Source organism: Hemicordylus capensis, chromosome 4, assembly GCF_027244095.1.
Source record: "Hemicordylus capensis ecotype Gifberg chromosome 4, rHemCap1.1.pri, whole genome shotgun sequence".
NCBI lineage: Eukaryota > Metazoa > Chordata > Lepidosauria > Squamata > Cordylidae > Hemicordylus > Hemicordylus capensis.
The window spans coordinates 160,826,133-160,844,195 of NC_069660.1; the positions used below are offsets into that span (position 1 = coordinate 160,826,133).

The 18,063-nt window shown below is 41.2% G+C and overlaps 1 protein-coding gene across 8 annotated transcripts in view; it reads right to left on the reverse strand.

Moving 5' to 3' along the window:
- Positions 1-18,063, reverse strand: part of RABGAP1L (RAB GTPase activating protein 1 like) — a 301,913-nt gene that overhangs the window by 176,793 nt on the left and 107,057 nt on the right. The gene's annotated exons all lie outside the window — the stretch shown is intronic.

The window sequence follows — 18,063 nt, forward strand, 5'->3', positions numbered from 1 at the left end:
GTCACAGAGGGTAAGCCAATGAAATCTGGCTACCAGCGTCTCTGGCTCATGGCCACATGCAAAACCCCAATTTCAATGGGATTTGCAGGAACATTGTTCTTAATGGAGCATGGAGCATGGTTATTAACTGTGTAAAGCAGTTAAAGAGCAGCACAGCGGAAAGTATTTATCATTATTATTCATGCCTTAATTACCTTTCTCCCACACCACCTGAGGCCAGCTATTTTTAAAGAACTCCTCTCTACAGTAATGCTATAATTACCTTCCTCTGAAATAGACTATGCTCATCTCTGTTTATACAGCTCTGCACATTTTAAAAATTGCAACTATATCCCTATGAATGCCTCATTATATTTGTCACATAAATGAACTCAAAATATACACACATGCAGTAAATTTCAGAGTACATGCTGGGTTTAAGTAATCAGGACAACGGCTTTAAACTGTAAAAATTTATTCAGTCAGTAAAATTATTTGCCACATGCACCAAACTAACGGTAGAACAACCTCAGTGCTGCAGCTCGCACAGGAGGAGTTTTTTTCCACAAAGGCCCCTTTCAGAACTGGGAATATGCTATAAAATATGTGGAACAAGCTGTGAATCTCACCACTGCCCTCTTTAGTTGTCCTAGGAAGGTACTCTTTATTGCATCTTCAAGAACCCTTTGACCAATAGGAGTCTTGTGGAGGTGGCTTTCATACCTAGATGTAGGACACAGCAGTCAAGAGGATCACTGTTCAGGATCAGTCTTTAGTAGGGATGTGCAAACAGGTTCAACGTTGAATGTGTTTGACGTCAAACCAATTTGGTTCGACCGTTTGGGGTCGAACTGAACCACCCCAGACTGAACACCCACACCCACCCCGGTGTTCGGGGGTTCACGAGCTTGAGTTTGTTTAAAAAAAATTTTAAAAAAACTTTACTCCCTTCAAGGGAGTTCCTGGAGGTGGGGGGAGTCTGCAGAGGTTCCGTCTCCCCCCACCAGCCTCCCTCATGCCATGGCCTGGGCCACACAGAAGCCATGTGCGCAGGTGTGCAGGCTACATAATGGCTGCCAGGACAGTGGGTGAAGGCTGAAAATGAGCCAGCCAAAGAGCAGCCGAACCAGCCGAGGTTGGCATGAGGGAGGCCGGAGGGAGGAGGGGGAACGTCCGCAGACACGGACATACCCCACTGCCTCCAGAAACTCCCGAGGGGATTAATGGTTAAAAAATAAACTAAAAATGGTCCGTGAACCCACCCACCCCAGACCGAAATGGGGAGGTTTGAGGGGCTGCCGGACTGAACTGACCTGGTTGGGTTCAAGGCCAGTCTGGCCTCGAACCAAACCAGGCCAGCCGGTTCTGTGCACATCCCTAGTCTTTAGTCATCTGGTCTTCAACAATGGTTCCATTCAGCTCATCAGCTGGGTAGAAGTGGGCTGCTGGGCCAGCGAGCCTTACTAAATGCCAGCAGCAAGGTGATGGGAAGCTCTAGCACCCCAAAAGGCTGCAGGAGTTACATCAAGCTTCAGCAGCAGTATTACTACTACTATCTAGAATCTTCATATACTACATTTTAACAAATCAATAACAAAATGATGTAGAGGTTCAGAAGCTACTCCCCCTTTGTCGGTGCCTCATCCCACCCAGCCTCAGCCTTTAGAGCTCTTTTCCCTTAAGAGAGTGTGTTCTCTTGTTTTCTTGAGCTATATTTAATCATGGTTTTGTTTTGGTTTTTTTCATTTTGGCTCCTTTCTATTCCATTCTGCTGGCTCCTAGTAGCCTCTGATGGCACCTCTCCCCAGTTTGGATAACTGACTAATCACAGACTATGCAAATCCAATTGAAATTGCAGGCTGTGTCCAAGCATACATTAGATTTGACAGAACTACTGTGGAAGTACACTCATTGTATTGAACACAGAGGTACCTAATCCCCTCCATAGTCACATTTCATGAACAGTGGCTCTGTTACTTGGCTATGTTCAGCACTGATTGGCTAGTACCTATACTATCACATGCCCATACTCTGGTGAAATTATATATGGTGTGGACTGCTCAGTCAAATCAGAGAGGTGATCCATACCTGTGCCATATGCATGGCTCCGCCACGTGGGCAAGGCAGAAGAAAATGAGCAGCGTTTTCTACATGTTATGTAGTCACCTTCCAGTTTTACCCACTTGACTTTCACACAGGTACTACAACAGCAGCTGCTCAGGTTTACCTGTCCACTGAGGGAGAACAAAGCCATACAAAGGAAAACATCCAGCCTCAGTCAAGATCTCTGATATTTTCCAGAAAAAGACAATGTTTTGTTTTTCCTTTGCATCACCTTCTCCTCCTGCATTATCAGACCTCTGTTTACCAATTGATAGACATGCAGTATGAATCTATGGCTTCAATAAAGTCTTCTATCATTTAGACACTTCAGATACCAGCCTGTCAATGATCCAGGAGACAACTGTGCTACAACTCGTTCAAGAAATGCCTTGGCATCTTTTCAATCGAATAGAACATACAAGAACAATACCCTCTATTATATTGTATGTATTTAGGAAAGAACTCAGCAAATTTTTAGATCGCTTTTATTAGATGTGTACATACTGGGGCTTCAATGATGTGGTTAAAGGGTGGGGGGGAGATCTAACAAGGGTCAAAACAATTAACTAAGGAAGCAAATAAGTGCATCAGTCAGATATTTGATTAATGGAATCATATACCAAGTAATTCCCACTGGGAGTTCAATTTGTTCAGAAAGGAAGACATACATACATTTTTTTCTATCCATATTGTAGCATGTTTATTAAGTACTTCAAAAAGGCACTGGATATTTGGAAACATTTCCCCCCACTTGGAATAGTGAGCCAAATAAGAATGGCTGCCAAGTAAGATTAGGCTAGAGGTTGGTGAAACATTAAAAAAAAAACAGGATAAAAGGTATAAGATGTTTAAGAATTAGATTTCAACCAACATAAAATTAATAATAAAAGATATTGTTCCCTTGATAATTAAAATGCAGAAGAAACTGACCCAATGGAACACAATCATGGATGCAAAGAATTGTAGCAGTTAAAATAAATATATTGCCAATATAACTTTCTTTTTTCCTAAACACAACTTTAAATGTTAAATACAATGCAGTGTCCAATTTATTTGGAAAAACCCCTCCAAAGTAGAACAAAGTAGAAACAAATGGAGGAATGTCTAGCCATACCAAATGGGTGGTGGTGGGAGGATATCACCATGCCGCTATAAAACACAGCCCTGTCTGCTTGGTGAGACCTGAAAAAACTACAGCATGGGACCTTGAACAACAGGGTATTCAAAATCCCTTGAAAGAGGGGATACTACTTGACCATGCTGAAACAATTGATTATGCTAAAAGTCCAAACTTTCTGATTAAATCTATTGAGTCAGTGTGGGGCAAATATAATGCTGTTATAATTGATTTTTAAAATGATTGGAACAATTTATAATATTTTGGAATAAAAAGTAAAATTGTAAAAATTTAAATATGCAAGTTCTTTAATGTGAGGGTTCATTTTCTTAAATGTTAAATATAGTTAAGTGTTCAGCTATAATTGGGTGCAGTAAATGTATTTTACTGTTATAAAATGTTATAAATGTCTAGTATATAATGAGCATATATTTATATAATTATAGATATTAGCTAATTTTTTTCACAATCATTTTTCTTTTTCATTGTTTGAATCAATGTAGCCACTGGTAGACTTGTCCTCTGTGAATTGAGTTAATCTCTTGAAAATCAATCTAAGCTAATGGTCATTATTATTATTACATTTATATCCCATTCTTTCTCCAAGGAGCCCAGAGCCGAGTTTCTCTTTCACAACAACCCTGTGAAGTAGGTTAGGCTGAGAGAGAAGTGACTGGCCCAGAGTCACCCAGCAAGTATCATGGCAGAATGGGGATTTGAACTCGGGTCTCCCCGGTCCTAGTCCAGCACTCTAACCACTACACCACACTGGCTCTCATGACATCTTGTGGCAGAACATTCCAAAGATTATGTGCTGTGTGAACAAGTACTTTTAAATACCTGAAATCACTTTCACCAGATGATTCTAGTGTTGAAAAGGCAGGAAAGACTTCCCTTTCGCCATATCATGCGTAATTTTATAAACCTCAATCATGTTTCCCCTTAGCATTTTTTCCTAATTAAGAAGCAACCAGAACTACACACAGAATTCCCAATGTGGCTACACCACATATTTGTATAAGGTCATTAGCAGTTTTATTTTTAATCCTTTCCTAATGATCCAAAGCTTGGAATTTGCCTTCTTCACAGCTGCCACACACTGGGTTAACATTTTCATTAAGCTATCCATCTTAACTACAATATCTCTTTCCTGGATAGTCACCAATAGCTCTGACCCCCTCAATTTACCCAATGTTTATCATTTTACAGTGGAACCATATTTGCCATTTTGTTGCCCAGTTTGCAAAGATCTTTTTGAGCTCTTCAATCTGTTTTGCAAATTGCACCACCCTATTTATTTAATTTTATATACTGTCCATCCTAGAATGGCTCAGGGTGGTTCACATCCAAAAAAATTAATATAAAAGACAAAATAAAAACAGTTAAAATATTACCATTTTAAAAACCATTTAAAATGAATTGATTATTATCAAAAGCCAGGTGGAAAACTGGGTATTTATTTATTTAATGAAGTTGTATACTGCCAACTACTGACGTCTCTAGGCAGCTTGCAGCATAAAACAAAATAAGACAAACCAAGAATTTAACAGTTAAAACATAAAAACCAGATTAAAATATCCACAAACACACCAACTAACTAAAAAGCTTGTTTTTTCCTAAAATCTAATGGGGATAGAGCAGCTCTAATCTTAGCAGGAAATGCATTCCACAGTCCTGAGCAACTACAGAGAAGGGACGCCTTTGAGTTGCCACTTTAGGGCTCTCTTGAAGGCCTCCAAAGACAGTAAGCCTCTTATAACCATGGAAAGCACATTCCAAAACCTAGGTGTGACAACTGAGAAAGTCCAATCTCAGGCTGCCACCAGACGAACTGTGGCACATGACGATGGATCTCTTTGGATGATCTTAATGAATGGTGGGGATATTGCCAAGAAAGGCATTCTCTCAGGTAACCCGAGCCTAAGCTGTTCAGGACTTTTTAAAGGTACCATCCAGAACAGGAGATTCTATCCTGTCCTCCAGATTACTATCCCCAACAATGAGTACCTCCATCTTGAATAGTTTAGTATAATCTGAATAGTCACCTTGAATAGTTTGGTAAAATCTGCGGACTTGACCATTTCACTGCTTACCTCCAACTCCAGATCATTTATGAATAAGTTGAAACACACCTGTAACCATACAGATCCTTTCGGGAACATTGTTTGTTCTCTCCATGGAGAATTTTCACAATTTATTCTATTCTCTGCTTTCTGTTTTAACCAGTTACCAATACTGTGGCGTTGGGGCTGAGCATGGAAGTTAAGTTTTAGCTTCAAACTTTAGAAAAAATTGTAGCTTTTTTCCACCTTGGATGTTGCTTGTGCTTACACACACACACACACACACACTATCTATGCACACAAACACTTTTATCTCCACTGCCGCCATTTTTATCTCTGCTGCCACTATTAAGCCTCTGTACTCTTATAGTTTCTTTAGCCTGATAACATGGCTTTACAGATGTGAGGAGGGTTTAACAGAAATTACTTGGCCAAGATGTTTTTTTAAATAAGTGTAGTGTTTATTTAAATTGATGTCTGAGGTTTGTTTTCACTACTGTTCAGTAGGGTAAGTGTGTACATGAAACAAAAATTGTGCTCAAATTTGAAGCAAATTTAAGCAAAACCACATGCTACCGAACCCATTTGGTCGATCCAACTGGCCGGTCCAGTCAATTTGATTGACAGTCCTCTGCCCATGTGTGGAAGACATGCAAATGGCAAGGGGCAGTGCCAGCAGCCGCACAAGCTGAGTAAACATCTTACTACCTCTCTTGCCACCCTTGCCTGGCCGCCCATTCACTGCCAAACTGGTTCACCCAGACTGGGCCTGGTTCGGTCCACAAACAAACCGCCAGACGATCTGTTCATGCACAGCCCTACAGTAGGGCTGTAATCTTACTTGGTTACAAAGTTGTTTTTACTTCTCACAGGGCTTATTTACTTAATACACAATACATAAGGCTTTGTAAACTTGAACCCAGTTCTTTCTCAGAACTGTATTTCATCCAGTCTTATTCATAATATTCCAGTCCTCTATTTTAGACCATCTAATACTTTGAGTCTCAGAACATCTCCACCTGAGTCTGTTCGTAACCAGACCCAATCCTCCAACCAACTGAACTTCTAACTAGGAATGTGCACGGACCGGTTCGGAGGCCATTCTAAAGGCCTCCAGACCGGTCCGGTCACGGGGTGGTTTTGGTTCGGGTGGGGAGTTTGGGGGGTTCCATTAAGGACGGGGGGGGGCTTTACTTACCCCTCCCGCGCTTTCCACACACTGCCGCCGTAATAATTGTAATAATCGCTCCTCCGATGGCTGTTCTTCCGATGGCCGCTCTCCGGTTAAAAAAATGGCCACCCCCTTGAAGCCCCGGCCCCCTGCTGCTGCCACCTGCTTGAAGCCCCCTCCCACCCCCTTAAATCTCGCCCCGGGCCCAACCGATAACTTCAGAAGCGAGCGGGCGGACGGCAGGGAGATGTCCTCCCGCCCCCTTCCCTGCCGGGCTCAGGCTGCAAAAGACTTTAGGAAGGCTTCTGCGCGTGCGTGGGGCCGGGGCTTCAAGGGGGCGGCCATTTTTTTAACCGGAGAGCAGCCATCGGAAGAACAGCCATCGGAGGAGCGATTATTACAATGATTACGGCGGCAGAGTGTGGAAAGCGTGGGAGGGGTAAGTAAAGCCCCCCCCGCCCTTAATGGAACCCCCCACCCGAGTGCCGGACCGCAGCTCTGCGGTTCCGTGCACACCCCTACTTCTAACTGCACTTTAACTGTCTCCCTGATTCTTATGATTGACAGCTCTCCAGGGTTCTAAGCCTATTTGCATAATAGTGGTTTTGTACCATTTCATCAATGACTTAATTAGCAAGCCAGAGGTTGCCAGTTCAAATCCCAGCTGGTATGTTTCCCAGACGATGGGAAACGCTTATATCAGGCAGCAGCGATATAGGAAAATGCTGAAAGGCATCATCTCATACTGCACGGGAGATGGCAATGGTAAACCCCTCCTGTATTCTACTAAACACAGCCACAGGACTCTGTGAGCTCCAGGAGTCAAAATCTAATTCGGCAGCACACTTTACCATTTCATCACAAATACATAAAAATGATCTGCCTTATAATCCATGAATGTTAGGTTTACACAATAGCATTTGGAGAAAGCCTTTATCAAAAGGTTTTTGGAAGTCCAATCATAAATTTCAACCAGATCACCCCTCTATCCACATGCCTGCTGACCCACTCAAAGAAAGTAAAAGACTTTCTTTTTCAGAAGACTTACTTTTTCAGAAGCCATGCTGATTCTCCTTCAGCAAAGCTTATTCTTCTATAGGGTTCCATAAATCTAGTACCTGGAATAGACTGTAAAACCCAGGGCTGGACATGGAGAGGAACTCTTAACAGAGCAGATGAGGAATCCCACAGGCAGCTTATAAGTCATCCATGGGAGGGTACTAACCCCAGTTGGACAATCGTTCTGCAAGTATCCCTACACCTTAGACCAATGGATGGTGCTCAGGTGAAGCTCCTCCCATTTAATCTTTTAAGATGCCAGGCCATTCCAGCCCAAGTGGCCCCAGCAGAGGAAGACCCAACATATACCCTCCAACATCTCCAGACATTTGCAAGGTACTGCCAGAGGAAGTCCACTGCCCAGTGGAAACCAGTGTTATTCCCTGAAAGGTCCCCAGGAGTCCTGACAAGGTTGCTTACTCAAGACTGTGAAGTAACATGTTCTGCACAGGGGGCCATATGAAGTAAACCGCCCATTTTCTCTCTGCCTTGTATTGAACAAAACCAGTCAACTTGCCTTCTTCTTGTATGGATTTTCATTGATGCACAATCTTCAATCAACTCCACAGCCTCTAGATGTGGATCGGAGACACCTACAGAGACATTAGGCTAACTAGCCTGTAATTTCTGGATTCCCTCCTTCTGAAATAATTTTTTCAAAGTTGGTGTTACACTGCCTTCCAATACTCTGGCACAGTCTCTGATTTTAGGGACAAGTTACATATTCTTCCTAGAAGACCAGCAATTTCTTATTTGAGTTCATCATAAAGGACTCTCATGGGAATGCTATTCAGACCCAGCAATCTGTCAGCTTTTAATGTTTGAACACTCCCTCAACGTGGAGTGTGGGGATAAGACCAACAAGAAAGTGAAGCAGTATAAACAGATATCGCCCTTTCCCCTTGCAAAACACTACTATGTTCAATTACGACAGGGCTTTTCAAACTTGGGTCCCCAGATGATGTTGGACTACAGCTCCCATAATCCCCAGCCTTCAGCCACTGTGACTGGGGATGATTGGGTTTGTAGTCCCACATCTTGGGACTCAAGTTTGAAAACACCTGAACTGCAATATCCTCTTACACCCACTGTAAACAACTTCATGTAATTATAGTTAGCAAGTGATTACTCAATTCCAAAACTCTCAAACACAGAAGATAACTAAAATGTGCACAGCAAATTGGAGGAGGAAAAAAAGAACACCCTTGTGTTTTAACAAGAATGCTTTAATCAGGCTTTATCAAGCGCCTTTTGCATAAATGAACATAATTAGCCCCACCTTTTTGCTCTTTGAGATTTGATACCACCTCTCTTGGGCTATTTTCCTATTAGACTCTAATAACTTACTACAGGTTATCTTCCTTTGTTTGTAATTAAAGCATTCCTTTTGGTGTTATTCAATTAGATTGGCTGACTTCTGTTTATTAGCACATTTATATAACATATTTTATTTTACCTCAAACTACTCTATATTCTCAAGTCATCTGAGAGTTTTGAGAGATCATCCACATCAGAATACCCACCCCATTTCATTTAATTATACAAACGTCTCTGTGCTGGTCTGAGCTTAAAATTACTTTTCATTTTTATACGTCTTATCACAATGCTTTTCAAAATTCTCTACCTTCTGGGAACACTTTTAACAGACAGTTTTCAGAGACAGAAAATTCTGGGGTTTCAAATTAAATCCTCCCCTACACACACACACACACACACACACGAAGGGAGGGAGTTCCACTATCTTTTCAAAGAACGTTTATAGTGGGTGTCCATCTCTGTTGACCTTCACATAGATAAGCTCCTGAGGAACCCCAGAATTCTTCAGAACAGAGTTTGGGAAACACTAATTTGTAAGTGTTTAAATGTTGAAACATTTATAAATACATGTTTCCTAAACTTCAAACAGACAGTATTTCAGTTTCAAACATAGAATACCAGGATCCATAAACACAGCTGCACAAGGTCCAGAACTCAGATCCTGTACAGACTTATGACAGAAACTGTAGTCATAGTTCACTGGAGTATATTAGGCACCATTTCAACATTATCTGAAAGGAAAGGGGGCGGGGGGAATTGAGACATGCAAGTCTGGTCAGCAATATCCTGCCAAGAAACTTGCAACTAAATCTAGCCCCTCTAACACAGAAAGTAAAATTTACACCCCCCACTAAAGCACATGCCAAATGTATTAAAAGTATCTCAACCCACCCTTTGCATAAATTCTCTAAGGTCTAGAAAAGCTGGGAGAGATTAAAAGAATCTCAAAGATTTATTATGACACTAAATGGAATATAACAGAACATTAATAGGATTAACATCAACATTTTACTTTTTAAAAAATAGGATTACTTTGCAAATGCTATAATCACCTTTAATTGAAGTGACATTAGTTAGTGCAATATTACTTAAAGCAAGAATCCATTTCTAGTGAACAATCCTCAATGGCAGATTAATGCCATTTCCAATTAATGGCTGGTAACACAAAGGAGATCTTGAATTCTGCTTGAAAGACTCCAAATAACACCTGCAAATTTATATATCCTGCTTTTAATTTTATTTTTAAAAACGAAATAATCACATTCACTTACACTATAATGGCCATATAAAGTCTTCAATAGCAAGTTTAGAGTAGTTTTCTGCTGTGGATTAAAAAAACCTGTAACAATAGGGACAACTGGATGCAGTGATACAGTGCTGCAGGGATAGGCAGGGGTACACCTAGGTAATTGGGGCACCCAGACCGCCCCTGCCATGAGGACCCCCAAAGCCTCCTGGGGGGGGCCTCCCCACGCCTGCCCCACCACGCCGAACCTCTGATTCTCCTTCCCGTAATTTAAGCCACCATGTGCGCAGCCAAGGGATGGCAGCCAGGGGAGTGAGCCGAGCAGGCCTCCCCGCCGTAGCGGCACAAGGAGCAACAGCTAGGCCTGTCCGTTCAGCCCAGCGGCTCTTGATAACTGCGAGGCGCTCCAACATGCCTGCACATTTGAAATAGATCACGGCAACCCCATGGGCTTGCAACGATCTATTTCAACTGCACTGGTGCGCTGGACCACCTCGCAGTTATCAAGAGCCACTGGGCCGAACCGACAGCCCAGCGGTTGCTCCATCCACAGTGGTCGTTCCATCCACAGCCATTGGGGGGGGGGTGGCAAGGCCTGCTCAGCTCACCCCCTGGCCGCCACCCCTCAGCCGCACACACGGCGGTTTAAATTATGGGGGGAACAGAGGTTCGGCGGGCAGGGCATGCGTGGGGTGGCTGCAGAAGGGCCCCCCCCCCGGCCCTTTGGAGGCCACAGACCAGGGCCCTAAGGTCCGGGGGTAAGAGTGCCTCTGGGGACGGGCAGGGATGCAGTCCCAGTGTGTGTTTTTTCCTTGCAGGGAATGCAAAGCTCTTTGCTTTCCAAATGAAAATAATATGCTGCTCTTGCTACTCCAACCATCTGTTATATAACAATATCAGATGACAATTGATTTTATTACCATTCTTCCCATCTTCTGTTACAAGGAGTACCCTATATCCTTTGTGGTTGATAACTCAGACTGCTTTTCTGAATGGGTGAATAACCCCATGAGGTTTAAGATCTGTAGGATTAGGAAACTATCCTTTTAACAGAAATCCCCCAAATTATTGCATCTATCTATGTGGGGGTGTGGCCATTGGGGTGGGCATGGCTATGGGGCACAGCTGTTGAGTGTGTGTGGTTATGCGGACTGACATGGAGAGCACCTGCACTTCTGAATTTGCGACTACACTACCGACTGGATGCCATCAATAGAGGCTCTCTATGCTTAGTAAGGATGAACACTGAAATCCTGATGCAAGCCTTATTTCCTCAATGCTGCTGCTGCTGTTACATGCAGGAAAACGTGTGCCTCAAGGGAAGGGCAAGAAAGGAAAAATGCCCATCACACATTTTATTTATCTATCAAAATATTTATAGCCCGCCCCCACCAGTGCAATACTGCTTGCAGCAGCTCACAAAACGGGTAAATCAACATGCTAACAAAACAATATAGCATTAATAAAACAAGTGAAATAACTAAAAACAAAATCCAGTTAAAACTGGATTTAAAAACGGAATGTTGAAAAGCTAAACAACTAAATTAAAAACCCACATATTCATAACATGCAAGTGTCTGAGCCTATGTTCAACATTTCAGGACACTTACTGTGATTGAAGGGATATGGATGCAGGGTCAAATTAAATCACAGAAGTTGTACATTTGCTAAAAGTTCATCTCTCTCTCTCTCTCTCTCTCTCTCAGATCAAAATCTGAGAGGTGAATCCTGGCTTCAGTCTCCAATACCCACCTCCCGCACACACAGCCACTGGCAGAGCTGAGCCATTGTGGCATCATTTAATGTTGATGAGCATTCATGAACGTCTATGTAGTTAAACTCTCAGCTTACAGACAGAAGAGAATGTAAACAGACATGTAGTGAGGCAGCATTATTCCACTAGTAGTCAATTGCTAAGCTCAGTGTGTGAATGGGGACAATGCATGCACACACAAACACACACACCCCAGTGAGTGGGTATGTGGGGAGACAGCACGAGTAATGAGAACACAAGATGCTGCAGGCATTCTTAAGTGTGTATGTTAAAACTAATTCTAATGCAGCTCATGACATGTCAGGATTGTTATAGCTACATCCTGGAGCTACAGCAAAACCATTACTGTCCATCCAAGTTCGAATACAGAAAGTCTGGTTTACCTTTAAATCTAAAGCTACCAAAACCAATATTGGCTACACTACATTTTAGGTATAGAAATCATCATTTTATTCAGAAAAATCTTTAAAGGCTATTTGTCATCTATCTAGCTCTAGAAAGATAGACACACATGTATATTATCTGTGATTACCAACAATATACCTAACTAGCACCTCTCTAAGAGACAAATGAGGGAACTAGGTCTAAAGCAAGTCCACCTTCCACATGAGGATTCCAGGACAGTTGAAAGAGGGGGAGAGAGAAAGAGAGAAATCTAATCCCTTGGTATTTGGCACTGTCACTAGATCATTGTCAAAACCAAATTTGATGAATTAAGTTCTGACATTCATCTGTGAGACCTTGACGATGTCATCCCAGAACTCCATGGGTTGGAGAACTGTGAATGGAAGGAAATTTATATAAGAGGACATTCCCACCTGTCCTTCTACTGCAGGCCTTTGCATTCCCCAGAAATGTTGCTCTGAGTGGACGGGACCCTTGAAAACAGATGGTATTTGACACTGGCGACTGCACAGGGAAAGCAGATCCCTTCAGCAGAGATACCTTTTATATGTGGAACTACTGCTTAAGTTATTATTGTCAATATCACAAACAGGAAAGCCCTATTCAGGTATTACATTGTACCAGCATTCAGATGCCGTACACTCATAATGTTCTTTTGTGAATGACTGTACCAGCATTCATTTTAAAATTGAACCTGGGTACAGGCCCCGCAAATGCTTGGTAGAGATAAGTAGTATGCTGCTGTACCTGCATTCAATGTAACGTGAATAACTGTACCCGTGTGCACATTTGTACCTGTGTACACTGTACACTCATTGTATGACTGTCAAACATAATGTGTGAATAGGGCTTATTATGAAGGGAAATGGGAGGGACATGGGATCAGTAATCCCTCTAACAGGGATTCCCAGATGTTGTTGACTACAACTCCCAGAATCCCCAGCTCCCATGGCTTTTGCTTGGGGATTCCCATAGTTGTAGTCAACAACATCTGGGAATCCATGTTAGAGGGAACACTGTGTGGGAGGTCTATAAGGTATAAGATACACATAACAGTGAGAAGTGGGAGCGGTAAGACTCCATGCAGGTGAAACCAAAATAGGAACCGACAGCTGGTAAAGGCTCCTATAGAAATAATATACTTTCATATAGGACATTCTGTTACCACATTCTAGGTATTTTGTAGAAGCTACAACTGCCACTTATTTTTAATAGGTTTACTTAATCCCAAACTGGGCAGGTTTAATTATATTAAATCCTTAATTACCCATTGCTCATTTTTTTCATCTTCTTAGGAGGCGTCACCTACTTATCACTATTATAGTGTATCCAAGAAAAATAAAAGGGTGAAAGAAACCTATTAAAGTGTACAGTTTGTTGAGCAATAGTATACTTTTTCTTAAGATGCATGCTGTCTTATGTTTCAAGAACACACTTTTCAGGAAGGAGAGGTAAAAATAGTTTACAAGTCTTCATGGCGTTCTCAGTGACGATAATCATATACACTTTTCTACAAGGAAGCACATGCAATGAATTGTATCCTAATGCTTCCTTCCTCATGAGGATGGCAATCTTAGAATACAACCCATTGTTTCAAGGAAACAAGTGGCTACATTTTTACCACAGCAACACGCTGCACCCTTCCCTTCATCTTTGGGCTCTGTACTAGATTCCCTACTTCCTGGTGCCCCTTTTCAGTCCTTGGTTTGCCCCACAAAGCTTCTCTTGTCTCTAAGGCCTCTGAGGTTTCACTTTCAGACAGCTTTCCTTCCCCTTCTAAAAGCTGGGCTGCAAACACTTTGACAGTTTTGTTCTAAGTATCTGAACATTCCATGCTATCAAAGCAGGTCAGCCAATCAGTATCTGAGCTTTCACAATTACAGTCACAATGTAATATAGATAATCAACAAACTAGAGCAGAATGTATGAGTGTAGCACCAACACGTTATCAGCGGCTTGACAACTTAAATCTAACAAACATTAGCTTCCCAATCGTGTTTAACAAGGCTGTGCTATGGAGGCTGTAATGCTGGGCTCTCCATCTCTATTCTAGCCTTAAAGACCAGCAACTCTCAAGATTAGAACACTACACATCCCATTGCAGAGGAGCTTGACTGGAGGCAGTGTTTTTTTTCCCCCTTGCCAGAGATGACAAGATTACATGACTGAATTACACTGCTTACTACTGCCTTCCTCCCAATATTTTTTTCCTCTAGAACTTATGAAAAGTGTTTAGTACATAGGAACATAGGAAGCTGCCATATACTGAGTCAGACCATAGGTCCATCTTGCTCAGTATTGTCTACAGACTGGCAGCGGCTTCTCCAAGGTTGCAGGCAGGAATCTCTCTCAGCCCTATCTTGGAGAAGCCAGGGAAGGAACTTGGAGCCTAGATGCTCTTCCCAGAGCAGCTCCATCCCCTAAGGGGAATATCTTACAGTGCTCACACTTCTAGTCTCCCTTTCGTATGCAACCAGGGCGAATCCTGCTTAGCTTAAGGGGACAAGTCATGCTTGCTACCACAAGACCAGCTATCACTCTCTACCAAGACCAGTACCTACTCTAATGCAATAAAATGGATAAAATGTAAGCAATGTAATTGGTTCCTAATCATTACAAGTCCTACTGGTATCAAAAAATGTGTTCATGGGTCACAATGCAATTAACATTTTTATTCATTTACCATCACAATTACACCATCAAAGCAGGAGAAATGCCTTAAGCAAAGTCTGAAATAACTAAACAAACCAAAGCTCAGAATACATTAAATAATACCTTGCAGGCTTTATATACGTACAGTACTTATATTAGCTTAAGTACTTCACATCTAGGTAAAAGATTTTGGCACATATCCTATTTTACAAACTAATGGGCATAGTATATATTCCACTCAAGACCCTATATGTGGAACTACCTATCCTTATTTACCAACATTTGTTCTCTTTTAGCCTCACTACTCATACACAATTAATGGGCTGCAACAGCTGATCCTTGGCTAACTTTCTGCTACTCAGGAAGAACAGTGAACCTCAAACTAAAAGAAAGAAAGGCCAGTCAGCAATCAAGGGATACCAATGGCAGCAAAAGCAAGCAGAAGAGTAGTTTACTGTCTTGGATATACCTCCAGATGGTTCTACACACTCTTAAGAGCCATTCTATGTATTCTGTTAAGCAAACCTAAGTCTGCTATCAAGTCAGCTAATCCTGGTTCCACTACAAGTGTATCTCTATGAGAAAGGTGTTGTCACATTCAAACTTTACATTGGTAGCAGTATGCACCTGAAAACATAATATTTGAACAGGGCCTAATAGAGAAGATGGTGAAGATACAGCAGGATAATTTTGATATAATGGCTTTTCATGCCAACACTTTTGACAAGAGAGACAATTTAAGAGGCAATTTGCCACTTCCTGGCTCACCAATCTTATATTAACGTCTATTCTTTCAAAAACTGTCTTTGTCTATGTGGATGTATGTGCCAAGTAAGCTGTTTAACCTCACCAATCATCAAACAGGAAGAAAGTCATTTATTAAAATCATACAGATCTTTAAGAGCTGCCTTTAATTTAAAAAAAATGCTTCATAATCTATAAAGCTATCAATGGTTAACATCCAGACTAATATTGGTGCATGCCAAAAAAGGTCCATGCACACAATGAGGGGGATTTCCACCCATCTCCCCTCCCCTCTATCAGTCCACGGTGTGGGAACTCTCCAGGACATATTTTAAGGAGGCACAGTGGGCTAAAGAGGGAAGGCGAAGTTAAAACTGCTCCTCCCACCTTGCACACACAATGTTAGCCTGAATATCAGCCAGGACCTTTAAGGTTTTAACTGAAACTTATTCCTATTATGAATCATCAATTCTTAAGAGTAGCAGGAATAGCACATTAAAAATTCCATGAAACATGAAATTTAAATATTAAATACCAGTTCCGTGATATAAGCCTCTTGAACATGTTTTTCCAAATCATACTGTTCCAAAGCAGCTTCCCCCACTGCAGAAAATTTAAAGTTCACAGGGAGAAAGCCACCAAGAGCTGTATTTGGATCATAGCAAGTTTTATTTAACACAAACATATATACAATATGTAGCTGATTTGTGAGAAGGGGAGCTTTAGGTCAAGACAAGAGCCAAAATCTGACAAGAACTACGTTAGCCGCCTTTGTTCAAGTTACCAGAAGAGATCATGCAAAAGCTGGTTGGTGTATACACTGATACACTCTAGAAAATGTATTTATTTGTTTTCTAACCAATATTAAAGTGCAAAAGAAACAGCAGAAAAGTACATTTTGATAAGGCATTAAAGCCAGCCAACTCACTGCTGTCATTCAGAAAAATAGCTAAGACTCTCTCTTCAAGAGCGATTTTATATCTCCCTGAGAAGTGACCTATAACTGGATTTGGGAGAGAGAGTTTTTCATTATTTGTGATTGTATTTTTTCCCCTGTACATCACTGAATGTGTGTTTTAATGTTAGGGTGCCTTAAGAAAATATCTGTATGTGAAGATTTCATTTCATTTGGGAGTGTTTTGCTAGGAAGCAAGATAGCCATCAACCAAGAAATAAGACTTGCTTATTTTTCTCCAGAGAAAAAATGAGGGTGACTAAGAAGTGAGAATGGAAATTTTTAAAAGTACCAGCTTGTATTTCTTCAATAAGGATATATACCGGATTAAATAATTATCCCTGTTCTGAACCGTTTGTTTACCATGTTTGCTTACAACACTTTGCTTAAACAATTTATAAACTACTTGTCTGTTTTTTTTAAAAGTCAAAAGATGTGAACAAGATTTAAAAGCAAAGAATACAAAAGCAAAATTAAAGCACTGATGGCACATAAAGAGGTTGCAAGGACTACAGTCTGAAGGCACCTTGTTAAAGCCTGGATCTGATCAATGCCTGGGTGGGAGACCACCTGTGAATCCTAGGTATGTTGCCTTGTTCCAAGAAGGAAAGCTGGACTAGAGATATTCATACCATTCTAAATTTTAAATTGCAAAGCTAAGAATATTAATAACTGGTTAGCATTTCTTGCTAAGATCCAGAGGTCAGAACACAAATAATTCCAGCACCACTACACTTTAGTGCCTGCATCCTCCTCGACATATTCTGAAGCATGTACAGTAACAAAACACTGTATCAGACAAGCTCTGCCTCCAGGCTGGCACTCTAATCTGTCCTGGGACAATTCCCAGTTCATATCTGTAAATTCACCACAGTAAACCACAAGTAAAAACACATCAAGCAGATTTTTAAGGATAAGTATCTGAAGTCAAACCTCTTAGAGCCAAATTATAGAAGAAAATACTATTTTCACCCCTTGCATCTCCTTTTGCACAATCAAGTTTCCTCTGAAGTCAACAGAAAAGCCTGTACCACAACTTCCTTGGCATGAGTACCTCCTTGGGCCACATGTACATCAGCGTTGTCACACAAAGTTGCATGTTTTCTCTCTATTCAGCAATCTAAGGTACTTATAAAAAGCTCTGGCACAGGTACCAAAATGGAGCATTATTCAGGGCACATGGGCTCAACTATGGAATGCATTTCCAATACCAAGCTCTTGAACTTAATGTAAAAAGAAATTACCTCAGAGAATATGACAAATACTTTTCTTTCACCATGAGCGTAACAAGTAGCTCCCAATGCAAAAGTATATCAGCTTCAACACAAAATGTTATACCAACAATTTCATTATATGTGTTTTGGTAAAATTCCATGTTTATATTGTAGCTCAACAAAAAAAAGGTTATATATCTGGTACACACAAACATTAACTAGAAAGATTATGAGGGCCCAAACAAATATATTTATATATATTTA